An 18,278-nucleotide genomic window follows, 5' to 3' on the forward strand; every position below is an offset into this window, starting at 1 on the left:
GGGACAATACTGGACATGTTCACTTACAATCGGTAAATAAGAAAGCCGCTTAAAGGGTGTCACAATAAGTATTGACAAGAAATTGACCAGCTGCATACTTTTTGCCAGACTTCTTGGTCACTAAAAGGTTTTCTATCTCTTGACTCGTTCCGCCCTGTCAATTTAAACAGATGCGTTTCAAAGGTGATGAAAAAAAATGATCGAAATTAGACCACAGTGGTGGATGGAATCCTAGAATCCAGCAATTGTCTACCATATCAAATGGCTGGTTTTAGAAAACGTAGGTGCACACTGGACTGCATCTTTGACTTTGTAATATTTGTTGACCCCGAGATGAGCTGTGGGGACATATTGCTGCTACTGTTAAGAAGGCCTTTGACTCGGCGAATTACACAGTCAACTTCATGTCCTGCATCGAATCGATCCTTTACGAAGTGGACCCCTAACTAAAATTCCACCTGGATGAGAGAGAGACAACTTCATGTAGTCGCCTGCAGAACGACCCCATGACTAAATGGCGCCGTGACGCGGGCCCTGACGTCTTCTCAGCGGGTGGTCTCTACTCAACTCCAGCGCGTGTTACTCCCGCGGTTGGTCGCCCTGTGGGGCAACGTTCCGTCGGTTTCGCTCGGCCTTTGTCTTTCAAGAGCCGCCGAGACCTGCTGGACGGCCCAGGTTTGGCTTTCGTGGTCGTAGCATTCCGCCGCAGCCGCGAGTCGCGGAGGAATCGTTGTACTTGTCGAAGCCTCATTGGGGAACTTGGTGCAATCCCATAGGACGTGCGTCAGGGTGGCCCTCTCCCGCTGGCACACGCGGCACACATCACTCACATATAATTTAGGGTATAGATGAGTCATTAATACTGGGGTGGGTAAAGAACCAGTTTGCAATTGTCTGAACAGCACCGCCTCCGCTCGGCTCAGGATGAAGAACTTTCGGAAAGTACCGAGACGCTAATTAATCGACTGCGCCTTGGGACAACACAGACAAAGCATCTTCTATATGGCATAAAACGGGCTTCGTCCCCAGCTTGCTCCTCTGGCAACGGCGATGAGCATGTTCGCCATCTACTCCTCGAATGCCTGAGACATGCGACGAATAGACCGCAGCTAGAACAAAAGCTACACTCCACTGATCCTCACCGACAGTTCTCACTCGCAATATTGCTGGGCCCTTGGCCATCGAAAATAACACAGCGTAAAACATTGAATGCACTTGAACATTTTTTCGAAGACAGGCATTCTTAACGAGTACTGGATGCCGCACTGAATAGTAACACCATGTAACTAAAGCTTCCATTATTCGTATTTATGAGCGCTCGTTTGTTATGCGTTATACTCTTTAGTATTCTGTGCTTAAGGTCACTTTGGACGGTCATATGCACGTGCAGGTGCACGCGCATTTCATCAGTGTGCATTCCTCACCGGTTAATCTGTTTACCTGCTCATCGCAGACTGCATCGCAGCCTCGTGTGTGTGGTGCGGATTGCCTTCGCCTTATATATCTGTACATTCACTTGTGTATAAAAGTGCGTGCTGTGGATTTTTCGACCTATGACACTGTTATTTCTTTTTTACTACATATACAATTTATTGTGTTGTTGTTTCTACTATGCTGAAAGGAGTAGCCGTACTAATTAAAGAGTGATTAGTTTTCTTTATTTTGTTTTGATTTCAACCAAAAAAAAAATGCTAAACACGTGACTTATGAACCTTTCGCAGCCGGTTCAAATCAAGACAAACTACGGATGTCCCATCGGTAGCTGACACGTACTAAAGCGGTATTCAATGTCTAAGCATTGAAAGAAGACGACGGCTGTTGTTGCTGTTGTTGTTGTTGTTGTTGTTGTCCTGAGTGACCGTGGCACATATTCACAGTGGGGGATTGGCCATGAATCGGGTGGTCCAATTGGTGCATAAAAATAATAACAACAACAAGGGAGGTAACAATTTGAGCGCTGGAGTTTAAAAGTAAACGTATTGTGTTTGGAAAAAAAAAGAAATAATCAGAAGAAAACCGGGTCTAAAAGAGAGAGAGAAAAAATTAATAATAGATTAAAAATAAAAGAAAGCTATCGTGGGGAGGGAGAACGATCAGTCTAACATGCAAATCGATTGGTTTCAATGAGGTAATTTTGGATTGCCAAGCAAACATTTCTATGACTGAACCCAATAATGGAGGCTCCAAAAGATAGGATCACTGATAAGTTTAGACCAATAGTGCGAAGCGGGATTTCGAGTAGTAGTTTTCTTATAATAGAAACACGCCTGCAAGACAACAAGAAATTGTCTATTGTCTCCACTTCGCCACAGAATGAGCATAATAGTGAGGGGACCAGACCAGACCTGTGGAGATAGAAGTTCAACGCAGGCATACGGCAGCGCAGCCTCGTGATGGACACTTCAATTTTCCGTGTTCGGCAAAAATCTGTGGCTGAGGTGCTTTTACTTTTCACCTCCTTTCTTTGTAAAGCATGTGAACAACTTTCCGCACTTCAGAAACTACAGACACGTTGCAATATCGGTTAAGACTAAACAACAGTTTGTCTAAGATCAGACTTTGTAAACACTGTTCATCACGTTCAGTGACCTCAGCACCTTCGAGTCACTTTACTACGACAGCGTTTCGTTGGAAACGCGTGCTACCGCCACAGCTTAATCGTTTCCGTCGCCTAAAGGAAGCCAAGCGTTAAGTCTATTTCGCGCGTTTACTGCACGAGTGAATGCCGCTACATGAGTGAGACCGAAGGAAAGACCTCGCAAGCCGAGTTGTCATCACACCACTATTAGGATTCCGCACCAGCACTGCCGTCATCGGCTGTCGGTGTCGTCGACACCTTGTTATAGATGGTGCTTCGTAATGGTACGAAAGTAACGTCGAACGCATGCAACCAGTTCGCGTTAGCGACATCGGTGCACGCTTACTTGCCCTACTGTTAAATTGCCCAAGGATCTACGATTGCCGGTACACTCTTGTAGTGGGGTGCAATTTGGCATGGACAGTTATGTTACCCGCTCGCAAGTGTCGTCCACGCTATACTATATAAACTCGAGTCTGCGGTCCATGACGTTTCGTATGGACCGCTTGGTGCGGAAGGAAATGCACAGAAGTAAAATATACCTGGAGTGTATCTCTATAGCAAGCCCTGACCTCAGCTCAGCTAGGTGGGAGGCGGCCCTCCGCAACCCACTCCTGGCTGAGCAACGTTGGGCTGTCCAGCAGGCCCACGATGTGACTGGCAGGCTAGGCCTGTCGGTCCCGACGTGGGAGCGGCCCGCGACGTGCTAATACGCGTTCTGCAGGACTGTAAAATAAAAATTACTCAATCAATCAATCACACAAGGGTAAAGGCATATAATAGAGCACCTCGAAAAAAAATAGGACAGAACATCGACATTTGATCAGTATCCGTGTCAGTGGCTATCAATCTCGATTATATATATATATATATATATATATATATATATATATATATATATATATATATATAGCATATGAAAGGCATATATATATAAGGCATATATATATAAGGCATATAAAAGAGCACGTCGAAAAAAAATAAGACAGAACATTGTGACATTGAAAACAGCTTTCCAGTATCTCACCATTGAAGCTTTTACTACTGCTCGTGTTGAATGGGCCTGTGAAAGACACGACACTTCTAGTATAGAAGCTTTGGGCATCCGAATGATCAATTTCGAAAAATTGTCCGATGGGGCTCTTCGAAAACCTAGTCACGTTCAATGTCGAAACTAGATTTGTCTCGTCGATCTGCGTGCCTCGACTCAAATTAGGCCCACTCCTGGGAGAAGGCTACGAACCGAAAATCAGACATTGTGACATCGTGCTATTACACTTTTGCAAAGATAACCAATGTTGTTGACGCCTAAGTAAAAAAAGAAAAGAATACATCATGAAGGTAACTAAAATTTTCGCGAAATCTCCTGCTTCGATTACTGGTGCTTCCAAAGCCCCACGGCTATGCTGTGAGGTAATACTGTGCGCTAGTATTGAAAAGTGAAACTTGCACTCTTACTTTATTTTTCTTCTACAAGGTTCCAAACAAGAGCATAATCTGACTGCATCAGAAGAGCACCGAAACGCTCACGCTGGAATACGTTCGCAAAGGAATTACAAAATACCCGTGCAGTTATTTAGCCACTTTCTGCTAATCACAGAGAGTCGGCTTCACCGTATTACTCGCCCTCAAACATCCCCTCATCGTAATTCCTGAAATATTGACCCCTTTATTCGTATTTGCAGAGCACAGAGACATAAGTGCTGCTATTTCACGTGAATCACTTTTTTTCCCCAACTTCTTTAAGATAATAAATTGTTCAATAATCGAAGTATGATAGCATAAGGTGATATAAAAAAGAAAACGTCTTGGCAATGGGGCCTATTTTGCATACGTACCTAAACAGTCAATATAGAAAAAAAATTGTCGTGGTTGAACGCGGTTAAAGTAAGTTTGTCCAGTGATTGCACGGTTTTGTTAGCTTTGGGAAAGGACACAGACGCTTCTTGGCACCGTCAGCAGCAGCGAGCGAAATGACCTTCATGCAGCGTATCGGCTTCAACGCGAACCAAGCGTCGAAAGCAGCGCGCATACAAAGCTACCAACTCTCGGCACACTTGGTACACATCGCAGATCACTTTGAAGATGAGGCCCGCGGCACTGCGCACTCTGTCCACATCGCAGATCGCTTTCAACATATGGGCGCCCCCGAATCGTACACAGCAGCCGCCAGTAGTGGCAGGCTAAGTCCCAATTTGACCTTGGCTGAGTTTGAAGGCCGACAGATTTACGGAACCAGGCGTTTTCTGGGTTTGTGCCTGTAGTAGTAGAGCTATCGCTCTAAATGAGAAACAGCGAGAAAACGGCATGCAAGCTCCTGCAAGCAAATACTAGTGAATGAAATAATACAAAATGAATGAATGAATGAATGAATGAATGAATTAATTAATTAATCAACTAGTTAACCAAGTAAATATTGCATAAACAAAAGGGCATGCTAATCGTCTTCAGAAATAGATAATTGGGCAAGTTGGTATACGTTGACCGTATTTAACTGGTGGCTCAAAAAGACGAAGCACGAATAGAAGCGCGCGTTTCTCCTCTTTCTCCTTGTTCCGCGTCTTTTAGCGTTATAGGCAAATGTGAACGTGCTAAGTGTTATTATATATACACAATGCAACATTCGATAAACGAAGTAATTAGATCTTTTAGAGAAGAATGCCATGATTACGCGTTGCACCATGGTAATTACATAGAGCCACATCGAGGAAGGAAGCAAAGCAGGAATTTTAACGAGAGGTGGTTCCGGCTGGCCATCTGCATGCATAGAAATAACATGGATATATAAAAAGGTTACATGAGAGAGAAGCAGCAAGATAATATACAGTGTCCCAACTATCATTCACTAATATTTAAATATATGCAAATGCCACGTAGCTGGACAGAACCAAGGTAATGTTGTTTGATATTGCTTTCAAATACTCAGATCATTTTTTGCATTCTGCCAGCTACGTAATTAGTCTTAGTTAATTATTCAACTCAAATATTATAATTACATGAAAAGTGTCAATGAGAAAATTATAGAGCAACATGAAAAACTCGGTGCCCTTCCACTTTGTGAAGAAAGATGACCAGCGATGCTGTGCATGTGGGCTCCTCAATGGTGAACTACACCTCTGCCGCGGGTCCCCCCGATATTGAACTATCTTCGGGATCGGCGCACGTATGAAAAATTGTTGTCTACGCGCCGACGCGATCCTCCAGATCCTAGCCGTAGACAGCTTCGCTGTAAAACTCCGCTACACAGCTTTCTGTTGCTCAATACGTGCTACACAAAAGTGTTTTTCCGAGCGTGAAGGCAGCCGAGGCTGTTCGAGGCACTTTACGTGTATTCGCGGACTTCTATTGCACTCGGGAAAAAAAAACTTATATGTAGCACGTACTGAGCAACAGAAAGCTGTATCGGGAGTTTTTCATGTTGCTCCACACTTTTCTCATTGATGTTTTTCATCTAATTATAATATTTTAGAAGCTGATTCATTAAGTAACACTAATTATGTAATTAGGCGGAATGCAAAAAATAATCTTCTGACTATCTCCAGGCGATGGCAAACAATATTACCTTGATTCTGCCCAGCTACGTGGCATTTGTTTATTTTTAAATCTTGGTGTGTGATAGTTGGGACACACTGTATATACAGCGCACAGAAACGAGGTGCGACACGCAACTCTATCAAAGCCCATCTAGCCGGCCGGCAGACTGCAGAAACAGCACGCTATTGCAGCATTTTGGCGAACGGCCTGCTGTAGCGTTTGCCGTGGGATCTCTCACTCCGATATTGACCAAGTTTCTTTTCTATCAGATGTGGTGTATGGCAACCGATGTCCGCTCTGTAACGAGAGATAACAGGTGCACACGTGGACAAAAGCACCGTTTATCTTCTCACACCCGCAGCTGTGGCAGACAGTATGCTGTACACCATTTCACTTAGAAACGAATATCAGTTTAAGAAGGGGAAACCGATAAACATATACTGTCTTTGTTCACACCATTGTAATGTAGGCGGAAGGAGTTCAAATATAAGAGGGCAATAGAACGTAGGCTGTAGCCAATCTCGTTCATTAATGCCTACGAGTTGTAGAATGCCTGCTAAAATGGTAAGGAGCGCAACGTACCGCAGGTTCCATTGTCGAAAGCGAAATTAAAATCTACCAGATGCTGTAGTGGGGCACAATAGACGTCGCTTCGTCCGTACGATCGCTTGCACTAATTCCTGCAGCCATTGAAAGAGGTTGTCATATCGATGGCATCCTGAATGATGACAGACATGCTCAGTTGTTAGAACCAGTTGTTCATGAGATCTGTCGCCCATTTCAGTCTGAAAGCTTTTTGGAGTGTGTGTATTGTGTAGGTTTCATGCAGTTAAATTCCCAAAGAAACGGTATTGTGTAAACATTGCATGTATTGCATGTCGGAACTATGTAATGTCCTTCTGGGCATTTAGGGTACTCGCAGGTAAACAATTACATGCAATGATTCGCATCCCAAGCATGGTTCACTGATTTTAGTTGCTCGTCATTAAATGTTCCACAGAAGGTCTTGCTACGTTAGTATGTGGTACGCTCGCCTCGCAACTACACTGGGTTTAGTATCGTCAAATGCTAAGCAGGAGTTCGTAAATAAGAGCACACTTCACGGAACTAATTCAAGGTTCACCTAAAAAGTATAATTGTGTCAATTATGAAAATACCCACGCGCGACAGTCATTTCGCCCGAACATTCATTGATTTCTCACGGGAAAAAATTTAGGGTGAGACACAGTGAAAGTACAAGTGGGTGGACTCTGCAACGTAACCACCCGAGCACAAGATAAAGAAGGAAAGAGAGCAAGCAACTTGTGCAAGCTGCCGTCTAACACTATCTTTCTTTAAGTGGCCCTTACAGGGCATGCCAAATCTTATTTCAGCATTTGCGCAACCCGTCTGGTTGAACTCGCTACCTTTTCTCTCCTTGCTTTATCTCGCTCTCTCTCTCTCTCCGTCTCATTCTCCCTCTCCGCAACTGTTTTACGAAAGCCCGAGTTCTGCGTAGTTATGTGCATTCTCATGTGCTACAGTTGCTCCAATTTCAGAACCTCCCCCTCTCTCTCTCTCTGCGCCATATATTTGAAGCACTTGCAAGACGTTTATTCAACTTTCGCTACCGCCCCACACTGCGTAGACAGTCTTGATTTGCCGTAAATATCTTGCTTTGCAATGCCGGAGATTAAAGCTGCCGCATTAGCGCATGCCACACCGAAGCGTTGGTTTGCGTTATTTAAGTCAGAGTATGACGGCGGGATGTCTAACATTCACCGCCATGGTCGCGAGTGGCTCTGGCTAATACTACCAGCACCAGAGCTTTATAACGCATACACAAATCTACAAGGAAGTGGACGGAGGAACAGCCGCCATCGTAGCACTATATAGTTCCATATCAATAGAAATTTGACATGCGTAGTCATTCAACAATGGCTGACAGTTCGTCGATGTGCGACGTTGTTGTTCACAGTATATAAGTACTTCTACATGGGGAGCAATAAAGAAAAATTAATAAGATAAAGTAACCTGCTCTAGCTCAACTGGTGGAGGCATCTCATGCATCATACAAAGGTTTTGGGCTCAGCTCCCACAAGTGGATAGTTGTCTCTTTTTGCGCTTTAATTGGCTCTTCTTATTCACACAATTAAGTTAAAAAAGCAGTTAATCACTTTTACCCCTTTCAGGTGCTGTGTATACAACTGTGCTGTGTATACAAGATAGTGTATCAACAGCAAAAACGTTGATGAAAGTAACCCGCCGCGGTGGCCTAGATGCTATGTTGTTGCGCTGATAAGCACGAACTTGTCGGATGAAATCCCACGACCTCGTGCTTCCTTATCCCTGACGACGTCGCGGGATCAAATCCTGCGACCTTGTTGGGCATTTGATCAGCCGTGCCCCGTGAATTGGGGACTAGTGTTCCCCTAAACGCCCGTTTTCCGTGCAATGAGGGCACGTTAAAGATCCCCTGGTGGCCAAATTTATCCTGAGTACTCCCTCCCCCTATTTTTGTGTGCCTCATTATCAAATCGTGGTTTTGGGACGTGATACCTCAGAATTCATTCATTCATTGTAATGATACTTATTATATATTGCATTCATATTGAAATACTTCTGATTGAAATTGGGCTGCAAGTTTTAATAACATGTGCATAATGTTTTAGGAAAACGATTGAGAACGTAGATGGTTGGGTGTTTTTTCTTGGTGTCGGTATGTCATTGAATATAGCGGGTTCACTTCTTTCGTTGTTTTTCGCCACGTTTTGCACCAGGCATAATATTCAAGTGGCTGAACAGGTGTTTTCAAGCACCCGTCGTGGTTGTTCAGTGGCGATGGTGTTGGGCTGCTGAGCACGAGGTCGCGGGATCAAATCCCGGCCAGGGCGGCCGCATTTCGATGGGGGCGAAATGCGAAAACACCCGTGTACTTAGATTTTGGTGCACGTTAAAGAACCCCATGTGGTCGAAATTTTCGGAGTCCTCCACTACGGCGTGCCTCATAATCAGAAAGTGGTTTTGGCACGTAAAACCCCATAATTAAGGTGTTTTCAAGCCTGCTAGACATGTAATATAGGATGTTCTTATATTTGATGTTCCAGTAGTGATTTTTCGCATGGAGTCCACATTCTGAAAACGGGACAAAACTCGCTAAAGAATTAAAAAATCTTCGTCTGTTCTGCAGCTGTATGCCCGTTATGAGTCTGAAGAAACAAGAAAAGTGGTGAAATAACTTTTCAATCAAATGAATAAATTGGCACCTGAGAGGGTTAAGCCTTCCCTGGTTTCGTTGTCTATTGGCTTCAAAAGTTTCTAGTTATTAAGGAATCCCTCAACAGTGTCTTATCACGAAATCAGCAGTGGAAGTGTCCGGTACCTTGAAACCACATGTCTGTAAGTAAAGTGAAGAGGTCAAACAACGCAAAACGTCTTGCATGCCATTAAACTCTCTATCTGCGATTTTGTCCGCATGCATATTTGCGTAACGTGCTTGGCAACGAAAGATACACGGCAAGCGAGCACTGGGGCTAACCTTGAAACGTTCGGCTCCCTGAATCTACAGCGACCACACAGCCCCGCGCACAGGCATTGGTCATCCATGCAAGACGAAAGTTCAGAGCCATTTCGAATTTCCGAATAAAATGTAAGCACCTAAAAAGAAGCTGTTTGCGTACCTTGCGTTTGACAAGAACTTTTTAAAAGCTGTCACTTTGCGGAGAGCGAGTAGGCTAAGCCTCGTCTAAGCTTTCTGAAAGGCTTACTAAGAATAGATCTCGGTTTTCTTTACCAAGCTCAATTCGTGCGTCAGATGTAAGCAAGCCGAAAGTACCCTTTTATGAAAACACTTTTAGCCTCACCGTAGGTATACAGGAAGTCCCAGCTGGTGCAGCAAAACCTTTTCACAGTGATGGTGCTGGTTATAGGAAAGTATGGCTTGTGGAAGGAACCTTTTAGGTGAACGGTGCCACATCACTTGCCGTAGTTTACTCTGTTTATTGCAATGTCTAATTCCGGCTCGTCTGTAAACTTCGGCTTCAACTATCATCTAGCAGTTATGGCTTCAACTTTCGCAGCATCATTATGCAGTCAGTTTCTGTCTCGGTTCAAGATAACTAATGAGAAGGCTCACTTTCACCATTCGTGAGGCACCTTTCTTGCCGTTTTGAAGGCGCAGTTCCTCCGAAAGAATTTGCATGTCGGAACGTGCGCCTTTGAGCACTGGAAAAAAGCCTTCATGTACAGTCCTGAAAGAAACTACTGCCACTGGAGAAATGCGTCCTCGAATGTTATTCTTCTAATGATCACCGGAAATCGGGGCTCTTAAAGGGGCTATGTTGATCTTGTTTTGCCATATCGTTTTTCGAAGTGAACCTCTGTTTCAGCAAAGGGTTGATTCGAATTTCTCCGAGTCTGCGTGTAATCTGTTCGCAACGCGTGCGTTTGACAGTCGTTCGCAGAGAAATGCACCCACGCAACTACCGCTGCCTTATGACAGCACGAACAGTCACAAAGTGTGTAGGATTTCGGCACATTGTTTGCCCGACCGGCCGTTCCGTGCTCCCAGAGTTTTAGTGATTTCATATGTCATCCGTGACCTTACTTGCACCTTGACATTAATACGGTGAGCGGCTGGAGGACGATGAAAAAGCAGGATGCAACGCAATACTTAAAAAAGAACCAGCTTCTTTTCAAGCACGCTCCTTGGTTATTTGCAACTTAGTGAGTACACCAAGGACAATTATGGCTGCGAGGTAAAGCGTAAGGTTTTACAATTCATCTTTGGGGGTAGACAGAAAGGAGGAACAAAAGAAAGGGGGGGGGGACCAGGAGTGTTAGCCCAAGCATAGTGCTCGGTTTGCTAACCCTCACAGTATGAAGGATTAGATATGGATAAGGATGGCAAGAGCTGGGAAAAGCTCTGCATGGCGAAGATACCCCACAAGAGCAAGGAGAACACACGTACGAGTTAGGACAATAAGGAAAGGCGAGAGAGAAACTAACACGCCGAAATGGAATAAACCTTCTCACAGTTACATAGTATTGGGAAAAAGTGCACTGATGCTTACGCTGCCCCTTCAAATGCAGCAGGTGTTCAAACAGGCATGTCTGAGTCGTTGGTGTTCACAAGCAAAAAACGTCCTAAATTGCACTCGTTGAACGTAAGGAGTCAGTATAACGTATACCCGCAGTCAGTACTCCCAATTGATTTTTCAGCGCATGTTAGCAGCTGTCTAAATAGAGGCGTCTAGCTTTAAAGTTATTGTTACAAAATTTATTTTACGTGTACGTCGGCATATATTAGCGGCTAAATTATTTCTTAAATCGGTTCTGTTTTATGAGGAGCGCGTTTTACACACCTCTATGGCGATGCTTATCAATGCACCGGCTTAGGTCCTATTTGAATCATTTAGCTACATGACTTGTTTTATCTTGCAAACGCTTCAAGTGCTCTTCGCGCAGTTTTTAATATTTTCTTCAGCTTTAAAAGGTATAGCCTTGTCCGTGGTGATCGTGTGTTGAAAAGAAAGACGACGTCTAACGTCTTTCGTTTGTACACAGGCTGTGTTTGCTTTTCGTTTACCTACCAACATATATAGATTGTCAGTTCCGCTCGCGCCCAGTCGCGAAATACGCAGTTGCTGCCGGAGCACCAACGCCGTCCCCCTTCCCTCCCTCCATTCTCCACACGGCATTTCGCGTGGCGGAAGACGGCGCGTTTGCTCTCTGCTTTCCTCCTTCGCGTGCGCCACACTGAGCCGAGATCGTCGGCTTCCCTTGCGTGCTTTCAAAACCCGCACACACAGCATACGACGTGCAGTGACGGTGTTATCGCCGCAGGACTCTATACGAACATAACGGCGACGGCAAAATACGCCTGGAGTGGCCGTATGACTGCTATCGAAATAAAAATTTGCAAGCTCCTTGTGTGGAGCACTGTCATCATTCGCGCCCATCATCGTCACAATGCCAGCTTCAGGGCACGTGCCCGTGGTGCATGGCCGGACTTGCCCGGGGAGCTTTTCTTTCTCAATGGGGCAGCTGCGCTGGCAGCCGTGACATTTGGAACCTGGATGTGTCTCCGTAAATGTGGTGCTCTATGCTTGTCCAGCTGGTGTAGTCTCATAAAGCCTCAGATAGCCACGGTACTCAGCAGCCATGGCTCTCAGTTCACAGCATAAAATTTCGTTGTTTACACGTTGCCGAGCCAAAAAACAGCAGCAATCGGTTTCTCACGGCAAACCTTGACCGCAGAACAAATCGCACGATCGATCGTTATCTCCGTACAGCGAGTAAGAAAGAAAGGAACATAAGAAGAAGCACGTGCCTCCGCAGGCTCGCTATCAGTTCTGACAGAGCTCGCTTGCCTTTGCCGCAGATAAATACGTGGTCGTGAACTGATTGCGAGTCGTCGCTTACCACAACGTGGATGTCTGTTGCAGTGCAAGTCCGGACGGATCCCCCTTCTGTAGCAACTTTCCGTGTTTGAAGCAACACATGACCCAGCTAGTTAGAAACAGGGAATAAAGGTGAGTTACGCGCATTTTTGTTCTCGTATTTTCACTAACCATATTGATTTCGGACAAAGAAAGCAAGAAATCAAAACCGTGCAATCTGCGTTCTTTGTCTGGATTGTTCTAGAAATGTGTGTTGTAAAAATAGTTCCAGAGAGGACTTATTATTGAAATGCCGCGAATAAAATCAGGAATACATATTGCAGAAACTGTAGCGGATGCACCTCGACATAAATGTCTGCAAACAGTGAGGAGCATAGTAAAATTGGCGCTGTATTTCGCAGAGCTGGCTCCGGAAAAACTAAGCGTGACCGTCTGGTCTCATACACGCGTTTGCTTAAGCTTTCTAGGTAGGTTGAACGCTGCTTAAGTTAAGAAAATGATGGCAGCTCTTACTTCGTTCGTAATGTAACTTTGAACTGTTGTCTCAATTCTCCTGATTCCAGGATTTCGTGATGTATTTACCAAGTTTATGGGGCTGTGTATACAATTTCATCTCCCGTGAAACGCTTGATTTTCCTGATCGGTACCTAAGAGGCTATTCATCAGCGACATGGGCCATAAGCCCCTCTATACAAGCACTGCAGTGCACAAGCGCAGTATCACAATCTTTCGCTTCCCACTGCCAAAATCTATCGTTCTGACGAGTGCACTTCACCAAAGCGCGTGCCTTTGTCGGTGCGGTAATTCGGTCATTAATCGCCGTGGTTGCTTAGGGGCTATGATGTAGGGCTGCTAAGCACGAAGTCGCGGGATCAAATTCCGGCCACGGCGGCCGCATTTCTATGAGGGCGAAATGCGAAAAAACCCGTGTATTTAGATCTAGGTGCACTTTAAAGAACCCCAGGTGATCCAAACTTCCGGAGTCGCCCACTACGGCGGGCCTCAATATCAGAAAGCGATTTTGGCACGTAAAACCCCATAATTTTTTATTTAATTCGGTCACGCGTGCGTGTCCGAGCTTCTGCGTGTATGCGCGCGTCTGTATTGCGTGCGCTTATGGTTATGCGTATGTGCGTCAACTTGCATAGATATTTGCATAAATCGTTCGGAGTTCAGTCCAGCAGAAAGCCAAGCAAACGACTTCAGACAGAGGCGCGAAGTAAAAACTGAAGAAACGCGCGCAACAAGAGCAGGACACTGACCATTAAGTGCAAAGGAAGCTCAACGCAAACTCTATTTGAGAAAGCTAATTTAGATTAAATATGGAACATCATAGTACCTAAGTATGACACCATAGGATCGCATGACAGCCCTTTGAAAAGCTTGCAAGGCGCCGGTGGACGGGTTGAGAAGCAGACGGCGTGATTCGCATGTCTGTCATGCCTCATCTAAAGGTGAGCTTTTCTTTAAGGTCAGCTCTGGGATGTGTTTCTCGTCAGAATACAATGAACGGCGAATGATAGAATTGTAGCGAAATACGTTTAGTGGAGTCGACGATTTACTTTATGAACACCAAGAGTTCACAGGTCAACCTGAGCTCCACGGTGGTTTCTCCATCAACGCAGGTTGTCGTTGGCTAGACGAAGCTTGAACGGCGCTATGGTATAGGGTTCCAATCGTAGGTTGCCTACCTTAGTTTAAACAGCCGGAAAAATGCGAGTAACTGTAATGAACGCTTTAAAGTAATCATTTACAGGGTGCCGGTTCCGAATCAGACTCGAGAAAACAAAATCATATTGCGAATTATAGGCTTATGCTGAATAGACCGGTCATGAATAACAGTACATTGGAGCAGATTAGTTCCTGACAGTTCTGATGATTGAGAAAATCTGATATTCGCAAAAGTTCGGCACATAGAGAAGGCTACGCCTAGCAATGCAATAAGCGTCGTCTCCTTGTCCACGTCATTTGCCCTTTCTTTATATTCCATTACACGCTGCCCTCCCAGCTCTTTTTGTTAAAATCAAATTGTTTTGAAAGCTGGCCTCTAGATATTGCGATGAAAAACAGGCTTCTATGATTTATATGATTTTCACAAGTGAGCCTCGCAGTTACATATACCTTGAAGGCATTAGTCGCGTTACATCAACAGAAGAAAATATATATTTTACTGGGTTGATCACTGTTCGACAAATCCCTGACATTTGAACGACTTCATGCTACTGGAAGATTTGATAGAGCAAAGTGGGATGAAAAGAGGAAGAGAAAACGTACATAGAAGGACGCCAGCTACCGCAGATTTGAGTTTTCTTTGTGCTTCCATTACTCGCGTTGCGCTCTTCTCAACCTTTAGCAAACCCGTTCACATCAAGAGGAAACCGATTGAATCGCTTCGAGTGGTCGAAACCATGAGTGCGATGGGTCATTTCGTTTCACCCATGAAGAGTTAAGTTCAGGCGTCTAAGTTGTGCAGTTTGCGTCTTTTTCCTCCTTTCCTGTTAACTGTCATCGTAATTATGTACTGGGGAATATATCCCCACTGCTTATGCGAGCTGTTTCACTGCTACATTTGCACATAGGCAAGTAGAGATGGGGTTCTACGAGCGCGAAGGAGCAATATAACTAGATGCCATTGCCTCTTCAGTGGCCTGAATTGTTTTTCGCCCAAGTGTTCAAATACCTCCTCGCGAATGCGAAACAAACTCTCTGCTCTGACTACCTGCCCTAGTTTTCCAAGAAAAATTCAGCATACATGCGCCTTACAAACGAAAGCACCAACAAGAGGCGGCTGTCTCAAAGAAAGCCAGGCTTTCCGGCGTTTTGCCGCTCAAGATGCGGGACAGGTATCTCTTCTGGTAGCCGTGAATCCGCGCGTGTAGTTATGAACGTATACAAACCATGATTTGCGCTTGCCTCGGACAGAATCAGTATAGTTAGTTTGAAAAAAACTCGCCGAACAGTTTCGTTGTGTAGCCGCCTAAGTACCTCCAACCTTTCCTCGGCTTTTGTGTTGCCATGTTCGTTTCTCCTTCCACGCGTAAAGTGCTTTGCGGGAGCAGAGGAGCGCCGAGAATTCTGCGCCATCTACGTTTGGATCCTCTAGCAAAGGCGGCACGCTAGCGTGTGAGCGGCGCTGCTCTAATCCTTCATCGCAGCGCAGTGCATGAAAACTAGATCAGCGGGGCGGAGAAGGCTGGAAAGCTGGTGGCGCGTTGCTGACTCCGCGAATAGCGCCCTCAGAGTGGTGGAGCCTTATTAGGTTGGCGCCAGTGCAACGCCTGCGTAAGCGTGCTGGTCGCCGCGTAAAATGGTTGACCGGCCGCAGGCACCTCGGCGCGACGGAGTGTGGAGGTCTCGCGCTTGAATCCCTGTCCGGCTAAAAATTAGGGGCGTTCAAATGGAACTCGCGATCCTGGAGGGGACGTCTTGGATAGCCACAGTGAGGTTACGCTTACGGCAGTTATAGTCAGAAGTCTGGATTTCAGTCAGTTCAGTGTACTACATTCAACGACGTGGACGGCGACATGTGCGTAAATGATGCAGCACCTTTTATTTTTCTCATTACTCGAGGTTCAGAGAAGCGAGACACTCTATGAACGCATAAGAAATGGACTCGTAGACTCGGGAGTACTTTGTTGCACACAGCGTAGAAGCGTGAACCTCGTGCCAAGAAAGCAGCGAGAAGGCCTTGAGTTGACTATGGGACTTTACGATGTGACGATTTATGCAATTCACGAGGTGGTATTCCGACATCACACATATACACAATTTTCCGATTCCATTATTTCGAAATCACCAGTAGTTTACAACCAATAGGATTAATGTTCCTTAAAAGTGTGCTTTAGCACAGATGCTGTCTCACTTGAGAATTTGCTTTCCATAAATTAATAGGATGAATGTCTGTCTTTGCAAAGTGCTCCACAGTGCTAACTCTAATTTTTGACCTGTGAAACTACTCTCGGTGCATAACATGTTTAGCTAGCGGGATCACCATAAAGAATGCACCCTGCTTTTCAAGGCTATGTCAGGTAGCAAAGTGGACTCGGTCGTGTTAACCTCCCTGCCTTTCCTTCCTCCCATCTCTCTCTTTCTTTCTCTCTCTCAAGGCTATGTTTTTCGTAGGCCGATTCAGTTTCCAGTGTCGCGACTCTTCCGATAGCCCTGTAATAAACCAAACTGTGCAAGGCTTCCGTTCAGCGTATAGCTGATTGAACAAGCATGCCTCTTTACTTCAGAGGCTTTCCCTTTTCGATTGAGGGAATCGTGACCAGCACACCACATCCCTAGTCAATGTATTTCAATGTTGGCAGTCTCCTGCCGCGTTGACTCGTTGGCTACGACGCTCTGCTGCTGAGCGCGAGGTCTCAGCCTGTTTAAATTACGTGGTAGCAACGCTTAACCCCTACAATGTCCGACGCAGAAAACAAGGCGCGTCAAAACTGGCGGCACATCGTGGACACATCAGAACCGGCGACCACATGAAACACATTTCCTGCTTAATTTCAGTGAGTATATAACCCCTTGCGAGCGTCTGTTTTAAGCCGGTAGATAACGCTTTTTGACACGAACACAATACGCAGCACGGTTATCAACTTTCAATCTGTACCAGCATCGATCCCATTTTTACCCACATTGCGCGGCTGTCACCGGGAAAGGCAACGCAGCACACGCGTCAAGATGTACTACTAGGCTGGCGCTTCGTATCGCATATCGCCGCGTGTTTCACGTGGCACTTGCGGTCAGAAAGTCGACTCCTCGGTCGATCTTGATCTTGGAGCCAAACCTTTGCGTATAATGCGCAGCGGCATCCCGGTGGTACGCAACCGGAACAACATGGCTTCGCGAAACGGCAGCAGCCCAATTGGGTAGGCGGCTGGCGTACATAGGCGAACACAGCCTGTAGCGGACGCACGTCCGTTCCGCGCACACGCCAGCCCGCAGCACTCCTCGCTTGGACTGACCGCACGGTGTTGCTGGTGCGCATGATTGCCTTTCTGATTACGTGGTGCCTACCGCGCGCGCCACGAAGGGAGGCCGCAGGTGTCTTGGAGCTTCCCTCCTTCATCGCTTCCGCCGCGTGATAATGCTGTAGGCCGTCCTTTGGCGGTCCGCGCGCTTTCCTGTCGGGCTCAGCGGCTTCGCATGGTCTTCTTTCTTTCTTCACCTTTCTTTCTTTTTTTCTTTCTTTCTTTCTTTCTTTCTTTACTTTTTTTGCGAGGGCAATTGTTCACCGGCCGCAGCCGACCACGAGACTAGGCGGCTTATGCGGGCCCACTGTCTGCGAGTGCGTAAGCCTTTCGCCCCGTGAATTGAGGTGCTTGCGACTGTACGAGAATCCGCAGACGAATTCCGCAGATCCTTTGCACGCTGTGCACCTATAGCGTCACTCTTCACGCCGCAGCCCCCCTCCTCTTCCTGCCGGCCGTCTTTCCTGTCTGCCGCTCTTCTATTCCGTAACGCGCCTGCTTTTGGCGTTTCGCCGTCAGCACTTTCCCCAAGGGCAGAACAGTGCTTCTGAGGCGTGAGAATTCTTTTTTTCATCGTCATCTCTTGTATGTTTGGGCGTATTATATGACCATACACGCGGGATTCCGTATCCATCTGGAACTATGTATATCTGCTTATGCGAAGTTTCTGCGCGCTCGGCTCTTTGTTGTGTTGCGCGCGAAACAAATGAAGCTTATTTCTAAAGGAAATTCGTGGAAACAGGTCGGGTATGCACCAGCAGTTTGCGAAATACGGATTCATCTTGTCGCGTAAAGGAAGTTTTATGAAGTGCAACCATC

The 18,278-nt window shown here is 45.8% G+C and overlaps 1 protein-coding gene across 3 annotated transcripts in view; it reads left to right on the forward strand.

The window, feature by feature from the left end:
• Positions 1-18,278, forward strand: part of LOC126531105 (beta-mannosidase-like) — a 308,119-nt gene that overhangs the window by 227,244 nt on the left and 62,597 nt on the right. For all 3 annotated transcript variants that reach the window (XM_055070968.2, XM_050178501.3, XM_072288276.1), the window contains one exon: positions 12,538-12,624. The gene's annotated coding sequence lies outside the window, so the exon portion shown is untranslated. The remainder of the gene's footprint in view (positions 1-12,537; positions 12,625-18,278) is intronic.

The sequence above is a fragment of the Dermacentor andersoni genome, chromosome 5, assembly GCF_023375885.2.
Source record: "Dermacentor andersoni chromosome 5, qqDerAnde1_hic_scaffold, whole genome shotgun sequence".
NCBI lineage: Eukaryota > Metazoa > Arthropoda > Arachnida > Ixodida > Ixodidae > Dermacentor > Dermacentor andersoni.